Genomic DNA, 20,024 nt, shown 5'->3' with positions numbered 1-20,024 from the left:
TCCTTCATTTTTGAAGGATAATTTTGCAGGATATACAATTCTAGATTGGTGGTTTTTTTCCCCCTCAACACTTTCTCCACTCTCTTTTTTTCCATAATAAAGATGTGTATTTCTGAGGTTATAGAGATGCTGATTCAGTACAACTGCAGTTTTCAACAGGCATCACAAATGATGATGAGGATCACATTTTGAGAAGCACTGCTAGTATCCTTAAGCTTCATTCATTTACCAAATCACATCATCAGAGAATCTACATATGGACTAATTACTGTAATTTACCACAAAAGTGGCTTCACAGAATTATAATTCATTTTTCTTTCCTGAATTTTCTTAATGACTATTATGTGAAATATGCTCCACTTCTTGCTCACATGGTTTCTGAGAAGTCAGATATAATTCTTAGGTTTGCTTCTCTATAGGTAAGGTTTTTTTTCCCCCCTCTGCATTCTTGCAAGATATTTTCTTTATCTGTGATTTTATGCAGTTTGAATATGATGTACCTAGGTGTGGGTTTTTTTTTTTTTAAAGATTTATTTATTTATTTTAGAGAGAAAGAGGGGGGTTAGAGGGAAGAGGGAGAAGGGGAGGGAGAGATTCTCAAGCAGACTCCCTGCTGAGCGTGGAGCCTGATACGGGGCTTGATCCCACAACCCTGAGATCATGATCTGAGATGAAATCAAGAGTTGGATGCTCAACCAACTGAGCCATCCAGGTGCTCCCAGGTGTGGGTTTCTTGAGCATTTGTCTTTCTTAGTGTTCTCTGAGCTGCCTGGATCTGTGGTTTGGTGTCTGACATTAATTTGGGGGAAATTCCCAGTCATTATTCCCCTTCAAATATTCCTTCTGTTCCTTTCTCTCTTTCTCCTTCTGGTATTCCCATTATGCATATATTATGCGTACGTTTTTTAGTTGTCCCACAGTTGAATTTTGGGACTCGAATATCCCAGACTTGGATGCTCTGTTCTGTTTTTTTTTTTTTCAGTCTTTTTTTTCTTTCATTTTTTTTTGCTCAGGAGTTTCTGTTGACATACTCTCAAGCTCAGAGATTCTTTTTTTTTAGCCATGTCCAGTCTACTAAAATGCCCGTCAAAGGCATCCTTCATTTCTGTTAGAGTGTTTTTGATCTCTGGCATTTCTCTTTGATTCTTTTTTAGCATTTCCATCTTGCTGCTTACTGCTGTTGTGTGCTGTCTACTTTATCCATCAGAACCCTTAGTATGTTAATCATTCTTGTTTTAAATTCCCAGTTTGATAATTCCAACACCCCTGCCATATCTGGTTCTGATGCTTGTTCTGTCTTCAAACTGTGCTTTTTGGCTCTTAGTTCACCTTGTAAGTTTTTCTTGGCAGCTGGACATGATGGACTGGATAAAAGGAGCTCTGATAAATAGGCCTTTAGTGATGTGGTGGTGAGGTATGGGGGAGGAGATTGTTCTGTAGTCCTTTGATTAGGTCTCAGGCTTTCTGTGAGCCTGTGACTCCGGACTGTTACCTGCACAAGTGTTTCTCAGGTTTTCCTCCCCTTTATGTGGAACAGGATGGCCAGAGTTGGCTGGAGTTGGTTACTTCCCTTCTCCCGTGTGGAAGGCTAGAATGGGTTGGAGGTGGGCATTTTCCTTCCTCTGGGACATTCAGGTTCTGATAATACCCCTAAGTAGTTTTTCCTCAGGCCGGGCCTTGTTAAGAAGAACAGAATGCTCTTACATATTATAAAATTGCTCCTCTCCTCTCCCCCTGCCAGAAGCGTGAGGATATTTGTCTCCCATCTTCACTGTGAGAACACTGTCCAACTTCTAGAGGTAAGACTCACAAAAGCCTCTGATGACATGGTCTCCCTGGAGTTTTAACCCTCAGGCTTGTTCACACTGAGCCTCCAGAAATTCATGGTACAGTTCAGGTTTCTCTACCCTGGCATGGGTTCTCAAGGAGGTTTCTGCCGATGGGGTGCTGCCCTGTGTCTGTCTGTTCGTCTCTCCAATTTTGTGAGTGGTGGTTTGCCCTGTGACCTCACTTTTCTGATGGATCCAGGGAGAGTTGCTGCTTTTTCAGTTTTTTTCAGCTTTGTATTTGTTGTTAGGGTGGAGTTACAACTTCCAAGCTCCTTACATGCTTCATTGGAAACTGGAAGTCCAATGCTATTTTTTTATTTAAGTATCTTTTTCTATGATGTGTTATTTCTATAACAAAATTATTTTAGATATTAAGTTTTAAAGGAGAGTCCTACCTTTGACCCAGTGCCTATGCTTTCGGGTAAAGGCAGACAAGCTTTATGAACAAAGTTGTCCAGAATAATCTGGGAATAGTGTAAGTGTCTAATGGTAGGAGAATACTTGCAGAAATTATGCGTAACAGAATCATGGCATGCAAATGCAAAAAGTAGGTTTAAAAAGAGTTTTAAAGCAACATGAAAAGGCATGGCCTAGGCTTGTAAATTCAATCAGTGTTTCAAAAGTTTTATAGATTCCAAATTTTCCATAATATAAATACTTGTTAATTTATATTTAGAAAAAATGTTATAAAATGTCACATCTTGGAAGGCCTTCCTAGTCTCCTTGCCCTCCCCCGGTGTCCCCCACAGGGGCTGCCTTATTGTGGCCAGGCCTCCCTGCCTTTGAGGTCTCTGCTGGGCTGAACTCCCCCAAGAAGTGCACTGTTGTCAACTCCCAGCTGAGCCGTATGTAGTTGGTGGTAGATTTTTTGGTCAGGTCTACCTACTTGGGGGAAAGTGGTTTCTGTGGTTGCTGCAGGTTCTCCTGTTCAGTTCAGCAAACTTCCTTATTTCCTGTCACCATGTTATCAGCCCAGGCTTCTGTCTGATCCATGATTCTTACAGTCTTCCAACAAAAAGCTGAAAACAGCAATCAGCTGGTTTTCAGAATGACTGAAAAGTCATGAGGATCTTTGGCCAAGACAAACAGGCTGATGAAGCTCTGAGTCTTGGCGTGGTTTGGACAGCAAGGCCAGGCATGGGCGTCCAGGTGGAGAGCCAGCAAATAGCAGCATGGTGGCCCTAGGGGAATGGGAGCGTGTCTCGTTGGCGGGCTAGAGGGAGGTACAGCTGGTCAGAGAGACTCTTTCCACTGGCAGGCACGGTCCCCTCCTCCATGTGGGTCCAAGGCACTCACTCCATGGCAGCATTCCTGCTTTGATGACACGTTTCCCAGTTGGAAGGAAATCAATCCATGAAAATCTGCTTCTGACTCCTGTTCTTTTCTCAAAGCACATCAGCCGCAGAACAAGCCGGATCTTGGGCAGATCACGGAGCCCATGAGCTGTCCATGTGAATATTTTCAAACATAAAAAGGAGGCATACTGGCCTCTGGCTTGTGTCTCAAGCCTTTGAATTAGCAACTCACTCGCCAAGAACGTGTTCCGAATGGCTGGCTTGCGTGGCAGGGGATAGTTCTTCGCAGATTCAAAATCTAGATTACTACCAGAAAATGTAAAGTGTCTGGTGATTTGGGAAGTAAACCCTTTCCAGATTTAATTGAGAACCCATGTGACTCCCAGAGCTACAAAGAGCACATGCTAGCTGTCGAGTGAGACTGTGGCTAATGTGGCACCATTGCCATATGTTAGTATGGGCATCCTGAAAACAGACCTTGATGCCAATCATTGATTTGGAAGGGAGCCAGATGAGGAGCGGGGCAGGGAGGGGAGCTGTTAAGGGTTTAGTGAGCTGGTCCCTGCTGTGGACTTTGGGGCTCAGCCTGGAAACCCTCTGAGGAATTTCTGGGTGTCTCTTGACTGACTCCCATCCTTCACCACCCTGGCTGTAAATCCCTGGTATTTCTGGGCTGCCCTACCTAGAGCTAAGTAAGCTCCCATGGCCAGAAAAAGCCCCCAGGTAGAGAAGCAGGGAGAAGGGGCAGCTGAGGTGCACAAGGACTGTCCTCCACTGAGTGGGTAGAGTGTGCATGGGGTCATTTGTTTATCTATGACTCCCCTCTTCCCTCAGAAGCAGCAAGAGCCTGGAGATACAGCAGGCAATTGAGTTCTAGATGATTCCCCCACTCAAACTCAATCCATTAGTTGTGTGGTACCAGCCCGGTGTTGGGCAGTGTCCTGAGGGCTGGGGAACGGCAGGGAACAAAGAGATGAGTACTCCCACCCCTTGGAGTTTCCATGCACATAATCAATATGTGAACCACATAGCCTATGATTGTCTAATCATGAGAGTGACAGGAAAGAAGAGAAGAAACCAGGGTGGGGCCGGGAGCATGGAGCCTCCAGTGTTAGATCGGGGCTGGGGGCACTCAGAAGGGGCCATTTGAGCCAACATGTGAAGCTTCATCATGGGCAGATCTGGGACCGTTTGGGCAGTGACCATTGGCCACGAGGATTGCAGTCAGTGTGGCATCTTCTGGGACACTCAGTGCCACCTGGTCGGTGGCAGGACTGCCCATCACAGTGGGGCTTCCTGCTGCATGTGGGGCCAGGAGCAGATGGGTCACCGTGGACCTCACCCACTGAGTGAACCCAACATCTTCCCTGGTTTGATGAATCACTCACCCACCTCGGAGACTCATCCGTCACGTGTCCTCTGATGGAAGCTGAATCACAACGGAGAGTTCAAGGAGCACCCAGGTCAGTGACGGGGTGGGTAGGCAGCCATTTGAAAGATTAATTAGAGAAATTTTCCACCAAATGGGAGTTCTTGAGTCTGAGCCTATGGACTAGTTTCCTTGGGTTTCTGTAACAAATTACCACAAACGTGGTGGCCTAAAACAACAGAAATTTATTCTCTTACAGTTCTGGAGGCCAGAAGTCTGAAATCCAGGCGTTGGCAGGGCCATGCTTTCCCAGGAGCTCTAGGGGAGCATTGCTCCATGCCCTTCTCCTGGCTTCTGCTGTTGCCGGCAATCCTTGGCGTCTGTTGATTTGGGATGCATCTGTCCTGTCTTCACATCGGCTCCTCTGTGTGTGATCTCCCTTTCCTTTCTTTATAAAAACACCTGTCATTGGGCCTGGGCTTACCTCCACCCATGGATGATCTCATCTCGAGACCCTTAACTGCATCTGCAAAGACCCTTTTCCTGAATAAGGTCACATTACAGGTTATGGATGGACATATCATTTGGGGGCCACCACTCACCCTCTGCAGCTTGCATGGGAGGCTGAGAAAGAAAAGGCCTTTAAAAATTATTTTCTACTTTTCAACCAATTAATATGGAGATAATCTCAGGGTAGCTCAGGGGCAGATGCAGAGGTCTGGAGGGGCCATCCTGCAGGCATGGGCAGGACTGGGGTCTCAAACTTTCTGCTGCTTACTCACCTCCAGCATCTCAGCCCCCATTTCCCCAACCCCACACCCTCTGTCAGAGTGTTTAATTGCTTCTTGTTCTTGCAGTTGTCAAATGACAAGTAATATAGTGAAGTAACGAAGCAAGACTTCAAGCCCAGCTACAGAGATTTGTAGCCTCAGGCAAATGGATCTCTGAACACTTCTGCACCTCATTTTGCCTGTTTGTGAAATGGAGATAATTTCTGCTTTATCCACTTTACCTTTGGTCAAGGATGCAAAAAATCATATGTTGAAGTGTTCCGGAAATGACCAGGTGACATAAAAGTGTTATCTATTAGAGACCAAACTGCAACGAGACTCAGGCTTTTCAGCTGTAAAATGGAAAAAGTCTGTGTATTATTGAATTCTTTGATGATTACATGGGATGATCTGTGTGGTAAAAGCTGACATATTGGGATGCCTGGGTGGCTTAGTCGGTTACGTGTCTGCTTCGGCTCAGGTCATGATCTCAGGGTCCTGGGATCGAGTCCTGCATCGGGCTGCTTGCTCAGCAAGGAGCCTGCTTCTCCCTCTGCCTGCCACTCCCCCTGCTGTGCTCTCTGTCTCTCTCTCTCTCTCTGACAAGTAAATAAAATCTTAAAAAAAAAAGCTAACATATTAAAGGTGTTAAGTAACATCACTTGTAATAATACTACTTCAAACTCTGTGTTACCCCTCTAGGATAATGTTTTGGCTTGTAAAATTATTTTAGCTATTACATGCTTAGAAGAAAAAAAGCAGAAAATGCAGATGAAGCAAAAATAAGAAAAAAATTACATTAATCAGAGATAATCTGTAATTAATATTTTATTATAGATCCTTCCAGATTTTCTCCATCAATATGAATATATAATCACTTTTATAAAAATTAGATCAACAAATATATTTCCAAATCATTATTTTTAATGCTTGCCTAGCATTCTGACAGACTCTTTACTATTGAACATTCAGGTTGATTTTTTTTTTTTTGGCTATAATATTACTGATAAGAACAATGCTTATAGCTAAATAAATCCCTGCAACTGGAGGTGAATCCGGTCAAAGAGCAAACTAGAAATGGAAATGTCAGGTCAAATGATGTGTATCCTTCTATCTATATATCATCTATCTATCTATCTATCTATCTATCTATCTATCTATCTATCATCTGTAATTGTGGTAAAATATATGTAACAGAAAATTTGCCATCTTAATCATTTTTAAATGTGTACTAAATACATCCACACTGTTATGCAGCTATCACCAACATCCATCCAGAACCTTCTCATCTTGCATAACTGAAACTTGGTCGGCATGAAACACTCACTTCCCCGACCCCCGCCCAGCCCCTGGTGGCCTCCACTCTACCTTCCATCTCCATGAGTGTGACTGCTCTTGGTCCTTCATGTAAGTGTAATCACACAGAACTCGTCCTTCTGTGACTGGCTTGTTTCACTGAGCACAGTGTCCTCAAGGTTCATTCACGCTTATTGGAGTTTGCTTCCTTTTTAAGGCCCGATAATATTCCATTGTGTGTGTGGACCACATGTTGATGATCCACTCATCCTTCAGCGGACACGGGCTCTTCTACCTTTTGACAGTTGTGAAAATTGTTGCTCTGAACATGGCTGTATAAGTATCTCTTGAATTGCTGTTTTCAGTTCTTTTGGGCAGATGCTCAGAAGTGGATGTACTGTATATCATGCAGTAACTCTGTTTTCACTTTTTAAGGAACCATCATACGGTTTTCCATGCTGGCCGTGCACCGTTTTCCATTCCTACCAACTGCGCACAAGTGTTCCCGTTTCTCTACATCCTTGTGAATACCTGCTGTTTTCTGATTTTTTTTTCATCATAGCCATCCTAAACGGTAAGAGGGAGGATGTGCTATTTTGAAATTAATTCGCAAAATATTCAGCAGAAAAGCAATACTTGGCACTCTTACCAACACTGGATAGAGCAGCCTTTCCCACTATCTTTATGAACACAGAGCATCATTGCCAACTTTTTGATGGGCATTTGAAAGAGGAAGCATGGGCATGGAGAGCAGGGACCCAGGGGACCGTGCCTACCTGCCCACGAGAAAGACCCACCTGGCCGCAACTGCACTCCCAGCTGCTTGGCCCTCTCCAGCTTTAGAACCCCATGCTCAGACCAGGTCCAAATCGTGGCTCCTGAATTACAGCTTCTGCGTTTTCTCTCCAATGTGCACACTGAAACCTTCACAAGATGTGAGAGAGGCTCTTCTGAGGACCAGGAGGTACGCCAAGCGTCCCCAGGAAACAAACCTAGAAACTGTCCGAAATCTGGGGTAGTCTGTGAGGAAGAAACAACACCAACTGATTTATTGCTTCTGTTCCACACGAGTAAAGTCGTGATTGCAAGGCTCTGATCCCCCAAACCTCTTAAATCTTCACAACTTAAAACCCAGCCGTACACAAAATTGTGTAACAGAACAGAGGGTCTTCTCTTGCCCCCAGGACAAGCCCCTTCCCCTAATTGAAAAAGTAATGAGCATTTGGCTGTCATTGGATCATCTCAGGGCTCTTGACCTTGAGGAGATGTTACCTCACAATGGAGCTCCGGTTGCCATTTTGATTTCATTGCCGAATTCTGGGGACTGGTGGTTATTTCCAGATGATGTGGAAATCAGAGGCTAAGTGACTCGAAAAGAGGGTAATTAGATGAAAACTGGGCACGTAGTTATGCGGACAGACCACTGCCAGTGACTTGTCCCACGGCCCTCATTTCAGCCAGCTAGCTCTGACCCCTTGCTTGCGGTCTTCTGGACTGATCCTGCCAGATGTTCCCCCCGCAGCCAGAGAGGCTTCCATGCCAACCCCCTCAGCTCGAAGCCCTCCAGAGCAGCCCGCTCTCGGCAGGCCACACTCCTAGGACGCCTCCTTCCCCAGGGCCGCAGCTTCCACCAGGACAGGAAGGCCAGCTCAGTCCCCTCCCCGGAGCGACTGTCCCACCCTTTCACAGTAGTGTCAATCCTCTCCACTCGTGAATTCCGTATTTGCAACTTGGCCTGCTTGCTGAAATGTATTTGTAACCACAGACTCAACACTTGTGGTGCTTTCAGGGTCCTTTGTGGACATGTGCAGAGGGTGACACACTTGAGCTGCTCCGTGGGCTCATTCTCAGCAGAGGCTGAACAAGGAGAAGCGCTACCTTCCTGTTTCAGCTCTGATACTGTGGACAAGGATCCTTTTTGCCCTCTGTTTAGTGCCACGCTCTCACAGTTTTGTGCCTTTCATTGGTGATTTTGCTGTTTGAAGGGGCCCTGGGCCCAGTGCTGAAGAGCTGTCTATGTTCCTGAGCTGGGAAGCTGGGAAGTGCTGAGAAAGTATGAGTATCCAATGAGCGTCATTCAGGCCCGAGTTACCGAGCCCTGGCCGCGAGCAACATGCCACCGATCAACAGCATATATTAAATTACATGTCTTTAAATAGAAAGACACATAAAACAAGGTCATGTGTTGGTCAGTGGATGAAAATGTGGTGACCAGAGGCTCAGGGAATCTCCTGGGAGCAATGGTTCAGTGTTCACTAAGACAGTGTTTGCAGTGACTTCGTGGAAGTGACCACTGTGAGGACCAAGAATGGACTGTGTGTGTTTTGCCTGCATTATCAAAATCTACCCTTGTTGGATTGAAGACTTAGAGCAAGGTTTTCACTGTTGTTCAGTTGCCATAGCACTTCTAGTACTTCTAACACTTGGAGCACTCCTGGTACTCCCAGTACTTCTAACACCTGGAGCACTCCTGGTACTCCCAGTACTTCTAACACTTGGTGGACTCCTGGTACTCCCAGTACTTCTAACACTTGGAGCACTCCTGGTACTCCCAGTACTTCTAACACCTGGAGCACTCCTGGTACTCCCAGTACTTCTAACACCTGGAGCACTCCTGGTACTCCCACTACTTCTAACACTTGGTGGACTCCTGGTACTCCCAGTACTTCTAACACCTGGAGCGCTCCTGGTACTCCCACTACTTCTAACACTTGGTGGACTCCTGGTACTCCCACTACTTCTAACACCTGGAGCACTCCTGGTACTCCCAGTACTTCTAACACCTGGAGCACTCCTGGTACTCCCACTACTTCTAACACTTGGTGGACTCCTGGTACTCCCAGTACTTCTAACACCTGGAGCGCTCCTGGTACTCCCACTACTTCTAACACTTGGTGGACTCCTGGTACTCCCACTACTTCTAACACCTGGAGCACTCCTGGTACTCCCACTACTTCTAACACTTGGTGGACTCCTGGTACTCCCACTACTTCTAACACCTGGAGCACTCCTGGTACTCCCACTACTTCTAACACCTGGAGCACTCCTGGTACTCCCAGTACTTCTAACACCTGGAGCACTCCTGGTACTCCCAGTACTTCTAACACCTGGAGCACTCCTGGTACTCCCAGTACTTCTAACACCTGGAGCACTCCTGGTACTCCCAGTACTTCTAACACCTGGAGCACTCCTGGTACTCCCACTACTTCTAACACCTGGAGCACTCCTGGTACTCCCAGTACTTCTAACACCTGGAGCACTCCTGGTACTCCCACTACTTCTAACACTTGGTGGACTCCTGGTACTCCCAGTACTTCTAACACCTGGAGCGCTCCTGGTACTCCCACTACTTCTAACACTTGGTGGACTCCTGGTACTCCCAGTACTTCTAACACCTGGAGCGCTCCTGGTACTCCCACTACTTCTAACACTTGGTGGACTCCTGGTACTCCCACTACTTCTAACACCTGGAGCACTCCTGGTACTCCCACTACTTCTAACACCTGGAGCACTCCTGGTACTCCCAGTACTTCTAACACCTGGAGCACTCCTGGTACTCCCAGTACTTCTAACACCTGGAGCACTCCTGGTACTCCCACTACTTCTAACACCTGGAGCACTCCTGGTACTCCCAGTACTTCTAACACCTGGAGCACTCCTGGTACTCCCACTACTTCTAACACCTGGAGCACTCCTGGTACTCCCAGTACTTCTAACACCTGGAGCACTCCTGGTACTCCCAGTACTTCTAACACCTGGAGCACTCCTGGTACTCCCACTACTTCTAACACCTGGAGCACTCCTGGTACTCCCAGTACTTCTAACACCTGGAGCACTCCCAGTACTTTTAGTACTTCTAACACTTCAAGTACTCCTAGTACTTCTAGTACTTCTAGTGCTAGCTTTCAGCTCTGCCCTATTCCCACCTACCAAGGTAGCTGCAGCCTGTGTTAAGTCCCAATCCCTTGACTAAATGGATCTCAAGATTCTTAACTAATTACATCTGCAAAGGCCTAATTATGAGTAAGGCCATATTCTGAGATTCTGGGTGGAAGTAAGATTCCGAGGGAGACCAGTCACCCGCCACGGTGTTAGAGAGAGCTGGCTTCCTGGTGGTGGCAAACCCATTAGCTGTCTATTCCATATCCATCCTTCTTTTGGAGAGCCAGACCACAGTTTTGTTGGTAATGGCAATGAGCTCAGCCCCAGGCAGGCAACAGGATCCGTCTAGGGCAATCGTGGGAGCCCTCTTCTTTGATAGCCCACCTTCCCTCTAGGCCGGAGGCGGGGCATGGGATTCAGTCTGGCCAGTGGAGCTTTATGTGCTGGGGGAGTTTCTGAGAAAGTGCTTTCCTGTAGTAGGGGATGGAAGGGGATGGATGTGGTTAGCACAGTTCCCTGCCTCTTCCCCATCTTCTTGCCTGGAATGCAAATGTGATGACTGGTTCTGCAGCAGCTGCTTGCAACCATGAAGAGGCAAGGATAGGGCAACAGCTCATTTGATCAGGTGGCGAGTGGAAACGACAAAGACTTGGGCTGTGAAGGCATCATTGAGCAGCCAAACCTGCCTCCCATGTTCTTCTTATGTGAGAAAAACAGGTTCCTGCCGCTGAGATAGCTACTTGTCCACCAAAATCTTCCGCCTTCTTTCTGGACACACAGATGGACTACATTTCCCATCTGCTGTTACAGTTAGATGTGGCTGTGGGACTGGGTTTGAACCAATGGAATAGAAGCAGAGTGATGGGTGCCACTTCCAGATCTGGCCCCCGGACAACACCATGGTGCCCTTCCAGCCTCTTTGTCCTTTGCCTGCTGGGGGTTCATGGTATGGCCAGGCTCAAGGTGGGTGAAGGCAGCTGGCCTCTGAGTACTGGGGGAGCAGCATGCCCACCCATCAGAAATATCTGCCTCGGACAGGTAGGAACAAGAAATCAGCTTCTATCCTGCCAGCATCATTCCGCATTGTGAGGTCAGCTCTTGTCCATGATGTGCTAACAAAAAATGAGCTCTATGTGTCCAGCCCATGGGCTCTGTGGGCAGTGCAATCCCCAAAAGCAAGGTGGTCTCTGCAGGGTGAAGATTTCTGATATGGGCTCCTACAGTGTGCTTCCACAGCGGGCAGAATCCCTCCCTGCTGAAACGAGTCCCACTTGGCTGGACCTGGCCTGGCCTGGCCAGTAATCCTGCTGATGGCCACCCCTGCTTCCTGGGCTGGCTGAATCTGGATTTCTGCTCCTGAATCGTTGGCTATGATGCTTTCTGCTTGGGCAGTGGAGTGCTGTGGTCACCACCCAGGCCTTGGCACTGGCCGCCTGGCCTGTCCCTGCCCCGTTGGCCACAACCTTGAACCACCCTGAGACCCAGCTCCGTCATCACAGCTGGAACCCCTCTCTTGGACAGCTGGGGTGAAGGATTCCAGGGAAGGCACTTGTTCGGGCTTGGTACCTTGCAAGCACTCAGCAAACAGGAGGGATTCTTGGTGGTGGTGTTACATTAAGCCTCGAGGCAGAGCCTCAGGGAGGCCTTAGCAACCTTCTGCTGGGACGTGTGACATCCCTGAGAACTTGGCCTGTCAGCGGTAGACGGACCTTCAGGCAAGGCAGGTAGTGACAGGACGGAGACAGCATTGAAAAGAATGCTTCTGGAGTGGCGAGGCAGGTCACCAGCTGTGACTGTGCAGTGGGACAACAGGGCGGCACTCGGGTGTGCTCATTATTACGGCCATCTTTGGGGCGGAGGAGCCGAGATTCCGAGTGGGCGAGTCCAAGGAAGGAAAGGGCAGGATGGAGGTGGGGCTCGGGGTTCTTAACCCAGCTCACTGGCTTGCTTCTCCCGTGAGGATGGGATGCTGAGGAATGTCCTGCTCTCTGCGGGGGCAGGAGGTGCTCTGCGACCATGGGACACAGGCCCAACGACAAACTCAGGGGACACAAAGCAGAGACCGGCTCCGAAGGGGACCTGCCGGGGAAGGCAAACAGCCCTAAGTAGCAGGCAGCTGGCCTGGCCGTTTATTCCTGCCATAATGCCTGCGGGTCCAGCCGGAGCCGGTCCCTGAGCCATGCTAGCCCAGGCTCCACCCGCATGCAGTGTATCCCTTTTCTGTTTAAAGAACCAGCTTTCAAATGTTCTTAATAAAACGTTTGTATATATCATGCAAGGTACAAATAAATGTTTTAATGTAATTGGAAGAATGCAGAGAATTGTAAAAAGTTATGGAAGTCTTACTTCTGATTGGCCGAGACTCAATAAACTCCGGTTTGATGTACTCTAATTTATGGTCGTGCAAAGCCGACTCTTTGGCATGGAGCAAGACTGTTAATGCTGTAATGATGTTTAAATGCTGACAAATGAACTGCTTGGGCCACACCTTTGACACCGAGGAAGGAATCATTAGGGCTGGAAGGTCTGCCTTGTGCATGCTTTCCTTCCTTCCTCTTGGCAGCTGGGGCAGGGAAGGGGCAGAGAGGAGTGTGCATCAGGGCCCCGGGGCTTCCCGTGGGCCAAGGTGTGGGCACCCAGGGAAAGCGTGGTGTTCCTTCCTTTTCACTCTTGTCCCTAATTATGGACTTTCTCATTAAAATAACAAGGACCATGTCAGCTAGAAATGCCAGTGCATGTTTTTACTTTTCTCGGCTGATGGAAACCACATGTAGAACCTAGCCCTTCCTTTTTTCCCTCCAAAATGCAAATGGGAGAACTGGTCCAGGGGTCCACCTTGTAGCTCAGTGCAGAGCAGAGGCTCCCGGGAGCCCCTCTGCCTCCCTGCACCAGGATGCGGATTGGGCTTCTCCGGGCACCCCTTGGCCAGCCCTGCCGGGGAGGCTGGCCCATGGGGCGCTGGGCTAATTTTAACCTCCTGATGGATCACATATGGCTCCTGGTCGCCAGGTCCCCCTCTGCTTGCTGGGGCGGTGCGTTTTCCCATGGCAGGCGCAACCCAAGCAGACCTGCCTGGTTATTTATAAACTCCCCTGAATGCCAAAGCACCACGAATGATCCACTCCCCCATTCACAGGAACATATTTTCGGCATAACTCATCACTTTGAAGATGGGTCCAAGCTTTTGTTCACATTTATTGACAGGAAGTTGTTTTTCAAACCCCAGTCAGCAGGCGGGCCCCGCGCCAAGCGGCTCTGGCACCTTCTCTAGCTGGCGCGGCGCTGTGGGCCCGCGAATTGTGCCTGCCCCCCCTACCCCGTAGGATTTGCCTGGAGGTTAAACAGAACGCCCCCCCCCTTTGTAAGGGCTCTTCCTTTTTAAACGTTTTTCCTTTCTTTTTGAAAAGGAAAACCATTTATTGGAGTGTAAGAGTTTCCTTGCCTGTGAACTTCTTCAAGGTTTGTGGCGTTCTCCCCAACTTCCTCTGTCCTGCGTTGGCCACTCTCTGAGGGCACCCTCCCGGATGGATCGTGTTTGGCCAAGTGTTCCCTTCCCCAAGCCTCTGGCTTGAGGGGAATCCGGAGACCACCGAGGCTGGACTCCTGTGGAGTCCTTCCTGGGCCCGCTCAACCCCACTGTGGACAGGCTGCGGTGGGGCTCAGAGTTCAGTGTCACGTACTCTCCCCAGACCTCTCTGCCCTCAGCTGGGCAAGGGCAGCTCTTGGGCAGGTGCCCAGCCCGTGGGGCAGCCTGGAGGAGGCCCAGGCCTGTGGGCTCTTGCACGGCTTCTGCCTCGTGTTTACACACTCCCTGCAGGACTAACCTGGAGCCTGTGCTGCTTCGGTCTCCTGGGCCTCAGACCTCTGAGTCTAGCCCTCTGCAGGACATCTCCCCAGATGCCCCACAGATGTCCCCAGCCCCTATAGAAGTGCTCATCTCTCCTTTCACCAGCTTCCCTGTGATCCCGACCAGCAGCCCAGGATGCCCCAGCTTCCTGTCCCTAACTGGCTGCCGAATGTTCCTTGGGGTTTACCTCTCTTACCTGCCCCACATCCCGCATGGCCCTTTTCAGGTGCTCACTTCCGTTCTGGATTGTTCTCAGACTTCAGAGGTTTACTTCTCTGGGCGTCAAACTCCTTGCCTGTAAACTGGGGGTCATGCTAGTGCCCACCTCATGGGGGGTGATGGGCATCTCATGAATCCATACTTAGGAAGTGCTTAGGACAGCTCGCAGGGACTAGATGAGGTGTTGCGTTGTTATTTTCTCGAAGGTCTCTGTCACCTTCCTGCTCTGACCTGCTCCATGCCGCACACAACCCCTGGGAGGATCCTTCAAAAATGCACACTGACTCTACCAACCTGACGTCTCCACTCCGCGACCTTTCTCCGGACCCTTGGGGTTCTGCCCTCATCCCCCGCACGGGCTGTAGGCCCCAGGGGCACCTAAAATGCACAGGTGGATGAGATCCTGGGATAGGCTAGGGTGACGTGGGAATTAGGGATTAAGGGGTCATGCTCCCCATGGTGTCCCCTTGCCTGAGTCTTCTGATCCTGCCTAGTGAGGGGTCAATTTATCATTTATGTATTTTTGTTTTTTGCTTCGACAGTGGCCCAGACACCAAAGTAGACTGATGTCTTTCTGTGTCGCTATGCCTCTAAACTTCCGAACCTGGACAGCACTGAGAGGTAACATTTTTGGTGGAACTGGGGAGCAGTGGGGAGGTAGCAATATGGGAAAAGTTTCATGGGACCATTTGGACTTGGAAGAACTAGCGGATGCCGTGGCTCATGGGTGGGCTGCAAGGGCCAGCCCTGCTGTGGTGGACAGTGCCTAACGCTTGGGTCAGGCTGCCACCTGGAGCCAGGGGGTTTCTCCTTCCTGCGGCTCTGCCTGCGAATCCTGTGGCTGCTTGCTCCTGGGGTGGGGTGGGTTTGGTTCTGGAGATGGTGGCCTTGGTGTAGGAGGCCTGACCACAGGTGCTGGGTGTGGCCAGAACTGGGAGGGTGTGGTTTGTTCACTTTGTTTTCAAATATTAGCGTCGGGACAGAAGGCCCTGGTCTGTTGGGAGCCCTGGCTGAGCCTCCCATGCTTGGAAAGAAAGGGCTATAGTGGCAGTGGACACTGACTGACTTCAGCTGGTCAGAGGCTAACTGCCCCCCTGATGTGGGGCGATCTGCCCGCCCACCTTGTGTGTCAGCCTGTTTATCTGGGAGGGGGTGGTTGGACTGGCTGGTCCCAGGCCCATTCTGGGCAGGGCTCCATGCCCATTGCGGAGCCTGCTGATGCCCCACAAACACTACAAAGGGCGCCCCACTGCTGAGGAGGAGGTGGCTGTGACAGGAACCTGGCGGGTCCGCCAGCCTCCTTGGGGTGGGCCTCCCCCGGATCTGGGAGCCCCGGCTGGCGGAGAACGCACAGCGGCCAACATACGACTGGGCTGGGCGGTGCGGCTGGCATCCTGGCGCTCCTGTTCCCCCCGCGTCCCTGCTGCCAGCCTCTTGTTGGGGGGTCCGTGGGCTCAGCACCATGCAGCTGCCTCCTGAGGACGCCTCCTGCCTCCCCCCACCGGGGCCCCGCTGCCCCCCTTTCTCTTGGCACGGCAGCCCGGCCCTCTCTGGTCCCTTTCATCACTTTGGGGGGTACTCTGTCCACATTCTCAGGTGGAAATATTTAAGGCCCGTCCCAACAGCCACCCCTCTGGATTTCCCTGCCCCAGCGCCGTGCCCCCTGCAAATGGGGCCCACATGTACGGCGATGCAGGATGGAGACAGGCCCGGCCTGCCAAGAATGTGGTGGGAAGCCTCCCTGGGTGCGGGGATGCCTTGAAGGGAGCTGTGCATGAGCCCGCAGGGAAAGCAGCGTCTTCCTCCCGCCTGGAGCCACCGTAGGAGACCCCCTCGGAGTGGGAGGGTCTGCCATGGCAGCCAGATGCTGCGAAGTGGCGTGGGGACAGGAGGGAGAGGTGACGGGGGTGGGGGGGCACGCTGCATGACCCCCACCTGGGCTGTGGAGTGGGCTTACCTCGCCCCCCAAAAAGTCAGACTTGGTCTCCCCAGCCTCCCTCTCCCAGGCTGAAGGAGACTGAGATGCCCTTCCTGTGTCCCTGGGACGCCATGTGGACCTTGCCTGGGTCCTCGGCTGGCCAGTGGGTGTGGGCGCTACGGGTACTTCCTGCGCCTGTTCGGCTTGCCTTTGTCTTGAAATTACTTTAGAAACTTGCAACCTTGGGCGCCTGGGTGGCTCAGTTGGTTAGGCCACTGCCTTCGGCTCAGGTCATGGTCCTGGAGTCCCGGGATCGAGTCCCGCGTCGGGCTCCCCGCTCGGCGGGGAGTCTGCTTCTCCCTCTGACCCTCCCCCCTCTCATGCTCTCTCTCTCTCTCTCTCTCTCTCTCTCTCTCTCTCTCTCAAATAAATAAATAAATAAATAATCTTTAGGAACTTGCAACCTTGAAACACGCTACATTCAGTTCCATTTGATCCTCATGGTAACTCCAGGAAATGAGTTGCATCGCCATGGGAGAGGCTCGTGGAGGATGACTTTTCCGAGTCTGCGGGGTCTCGATGGCCATGGAGGCATCCGAACCTGTCTTCTCAGCCCGCAGCCATCCTCTGTTTTTCCTGTTTGTGACTGGTCTGTGCCTTGTCTATCCCTTTGGTTCTAGGTCTGGGGAGAAGGGGCTAGGGATTTGGGTATGAAACTTGGCTGAGCTGGGCTTGGGCATGACAGGGGCAGGGAGGCTGGGGGTTCTCTTGGACCACCAGCCAGTCTGAGCTAGGACCCAGGTCAGCCCACAGACATGCCCCTGCTCCCAGCCTTGGCCTCAGCTGGAGGGGTATCCCAACCATCCACTCCCTGAGGGGTGGACAGAAGGGTCAATCAGTGTTTGCATGAGTGTGAAGAACTCACATTCACCAAAGAGCCCGGGCTGGCTGGGAGTCTGTGCATCTCTGTACCATCACCCTAGCCCCCTCGGGGGAGCGTGAAATCAAGCCCAGGAGGGTGAGTGCAGAATTCCTTGGAAGAAAGACACATGCATGCACTACTTCTTGCTTATTCTGGCCACTCTCATCCCAGTGACCCAGTGGCTGCCTGCCCATCCCTTACACGTTGCACTTGGACCCACCACTCCTACTTTCTGCCCTGGTAGCCAAATAAGACCAGCCAGCAACCACCACAGCACTGGTCAAAGGGAACCTCCTGGACCCCCCTCCTGGACCCACCCCTGTGGGCTTGTCTGCCAGCTTGTCCATATTTGCTGGACCCTGGGTCTGATAGTCCTGGGCTTCTCTTCTTCCACTGGCTTTTGCCCTGCTGCTTTCCTATGGCTCACCTCTGGAGAGGAGATCCATGCTCAAGTCAGCCCCTGCCCCGGCCAGGGAGGCACGAAGGGGCTGGCAGTCAGTTCTTCTCCATGGCTAACTTCCTGTCGATGCACTAAGACTTCCAGTTTTTGATGGGGAAAAGCCAGGAAGTCATGACTCAAATAGTAAAAACTCTGCTATTGGAAGCCAGTATTAGCTCTTTCTCCCTGAGGAGCAATTCCAGTCCATGCATCAGCCCAGACAGATTGGGTCATACTGAGTTATGGTACAATGAAAATCATTCCTGCCAAGAGAGAACAAATGCACATGAAAGGTGGGGTGAGTCACACCAGCTCTGTATGTCCCTGGCAGAGGTTTGAGACACCTCCCCTGAGACCTGAACAGCCTGTGACACAGGTGCCAGCCTCAGGCAGCTCTGGAACCCAGCATGTTCCCCCAAGACCATGCAGTATCCAATGTCATCAAGCCCCACCTTCTAGGACCCACCACCCCATGCCTGGACACCTCTTGCTCTCTTCTGGTTTATTTCCAATTTCTAGACAGTCCACCCTTCACCTAGCATCGCTTGGCTGGAAATGGCACAATTTCCATGTTAGGACAATATTTTATTTATTTTTTAAAAAAATTTTATTTTATTATGTTATGTTAGTCACCATACAAAACATCATTAGTTTTTGATGTGGTGATCCACGATCCATTGTTTGTGTATAACACCCAGTGCTCCATGCAGTACGTGCCCTCCTTAATACCCATCACCGGGCTAACCCATCCCCCCACCCCCTCCCCTCTAGAACCCTCAGTTTGTTTCTCAGAGTCCATAGTCTCTCATGGTTCATCTCTCCCTCCGATTTCCCCCCTTCATTTTTCCCTTCCTTCTCCTAATGTCCTCCCTGCTATTCCTGATGTTCCACAAATAAGTGAAACCATATGATAATTGACTTTCTCTGCTTGACTTACTTCACTTAGCATAATCTCCTCCAGTCCCATCCATGTGGATGTAAAAGTTGGGTATTCATCATTTCTGATGGCTGAGTGATATTCCATTGTATCTATGGACCACACCTTCTTTATCCATTCATCTGTTGAAGGGCATCTCAGCTCTTTCCACAGTTTGGCTATTGCGGACATTGCTGTTATGAACATTGGGGTGCATATGGCCCTTCTTTTCACTACAGCTGTGTCTTTGGGGTAAATACCCAGGAGTGCAATTGCTGGGTCATAGGGTAGCTCTATTTTTAATTTTTTGAGGCACCTCCACACTGTTTTCCAAAGTGGCTGTAGGACAGTATTTTAAAAGATTTAACTTTCAATGTTGCTGAACTCCTATAGGTGGTGTCTGGGATGGTGTGACAGCAAGAGAACAGAATCTGGTTCTTAGTCTGACTTACAAGAATATATGGACACTATTTTCTTTCTGCTAAAAATAGACAAGTCCTGGCGCTGCTGACCACAAAACGCCAACTGGGGCAGGTCACTTGCTTAACCCCTGAGCCTCATTTGCTTCATTTATAAGGGGGGACATAGTGGCAGCAAACTGCCATAAAATAAGATGCATGGAAATGCTCTTTAAACTGTAAAAATACTGGCAGATTTAAAAATCATTGTTATGACCCAGGTATTGTACACACAGCACCTCAGCAGGAACTAACTTCTCTCATGTTCTAGAAACACCAAAAAGGGCAAAATTCTAACATTGTCAAAGATCTGAGAGACTGCGACCTTATTAGCTGCTCTATTTCCTCTCACAATTATTTTTGGCATCTCAGAGTTCACTGACATAAGTAGATTTTTTTTCTCCCATGCCCCCATCTCTCTTTCAAGAATTACCATGATAGAAAAATCTTGATGGCAAGACTGTGGGTCAGCGGCCTAGGAATGGGACGAGAAAGTTTCCTTACGATGTGGGAGGCCCTATTCCCTGTGTCACACATATTTTCCATGAATAAACTAGGGATGGGTTCATGTGGATGTTAGAGTTTGTTTTACGATGTTTAAAATAGTTTAGTGTTAACACATATTTTGTATTTCTGGTGATATTGATGAATCCAAAACATGAACAATATCTTGATTCAAAATGCCTAGGAATGTTGGCTAAAATATAACAAATATATTAATGTCACTCACGAAAAGTAAGAGCACTATATCTTCAGGACCCAAACCAAAAAGGGAATGGAAATGAGGAGTGTGTGGCTATGCTGGGGGCAGACCGCGGGGTGGCAAAGATGAGAGTTCAGGGGACTTCATATGTATGTGAAACT

At 49.6% G+C, this 20,024-nt stretch overlaps 1 long non-coding RNA gene across 1 annotated transcript; it reads left to right on the top strand.

The window, feature by feature from the left end:
* Positions 1–7,000: 7,000 nt before the first annotated feature.
* LOC148164650 (uncharacterized) lies at positions 7,001–18,453 on the top strand. Its single transcript, XR_015767924.1, has 3 exons — positions 7,001–7,133; positions 15,050–15,128; positions 16,879–18,453. It is a non-coding gene; the product is annotated as an uncharacterized LOC148164650 (long non-coding RNA).
* The last annotated feature ends 1,571 nt before the right edge of the window (positions 18,454–20,024 follow it).

The sequence above is a fragment of the Eumetopias jubatus genome, unplaced genomic scaffold (assembly GCF_037043125.1).
Source record: "Eumetopias jubatus isolate StellerSeaLion01/CBP00866 unplaced genomic scaffold, mEumJub1_p1.0 scaffold_3, whole genome shotgun sequence".
Classification (NCBI taxonomy): domain Eukaryota; kingdom Metazoa; phylum Chordata; class Mammalia; order Carnivora; family Otariidae; genus Eumetopias; species Eumetopias jubatus.
Note: the sequence above shows the minus strand (reverse complement) of the source record. Positions and strands in the feature narration are given on the sequence as shown.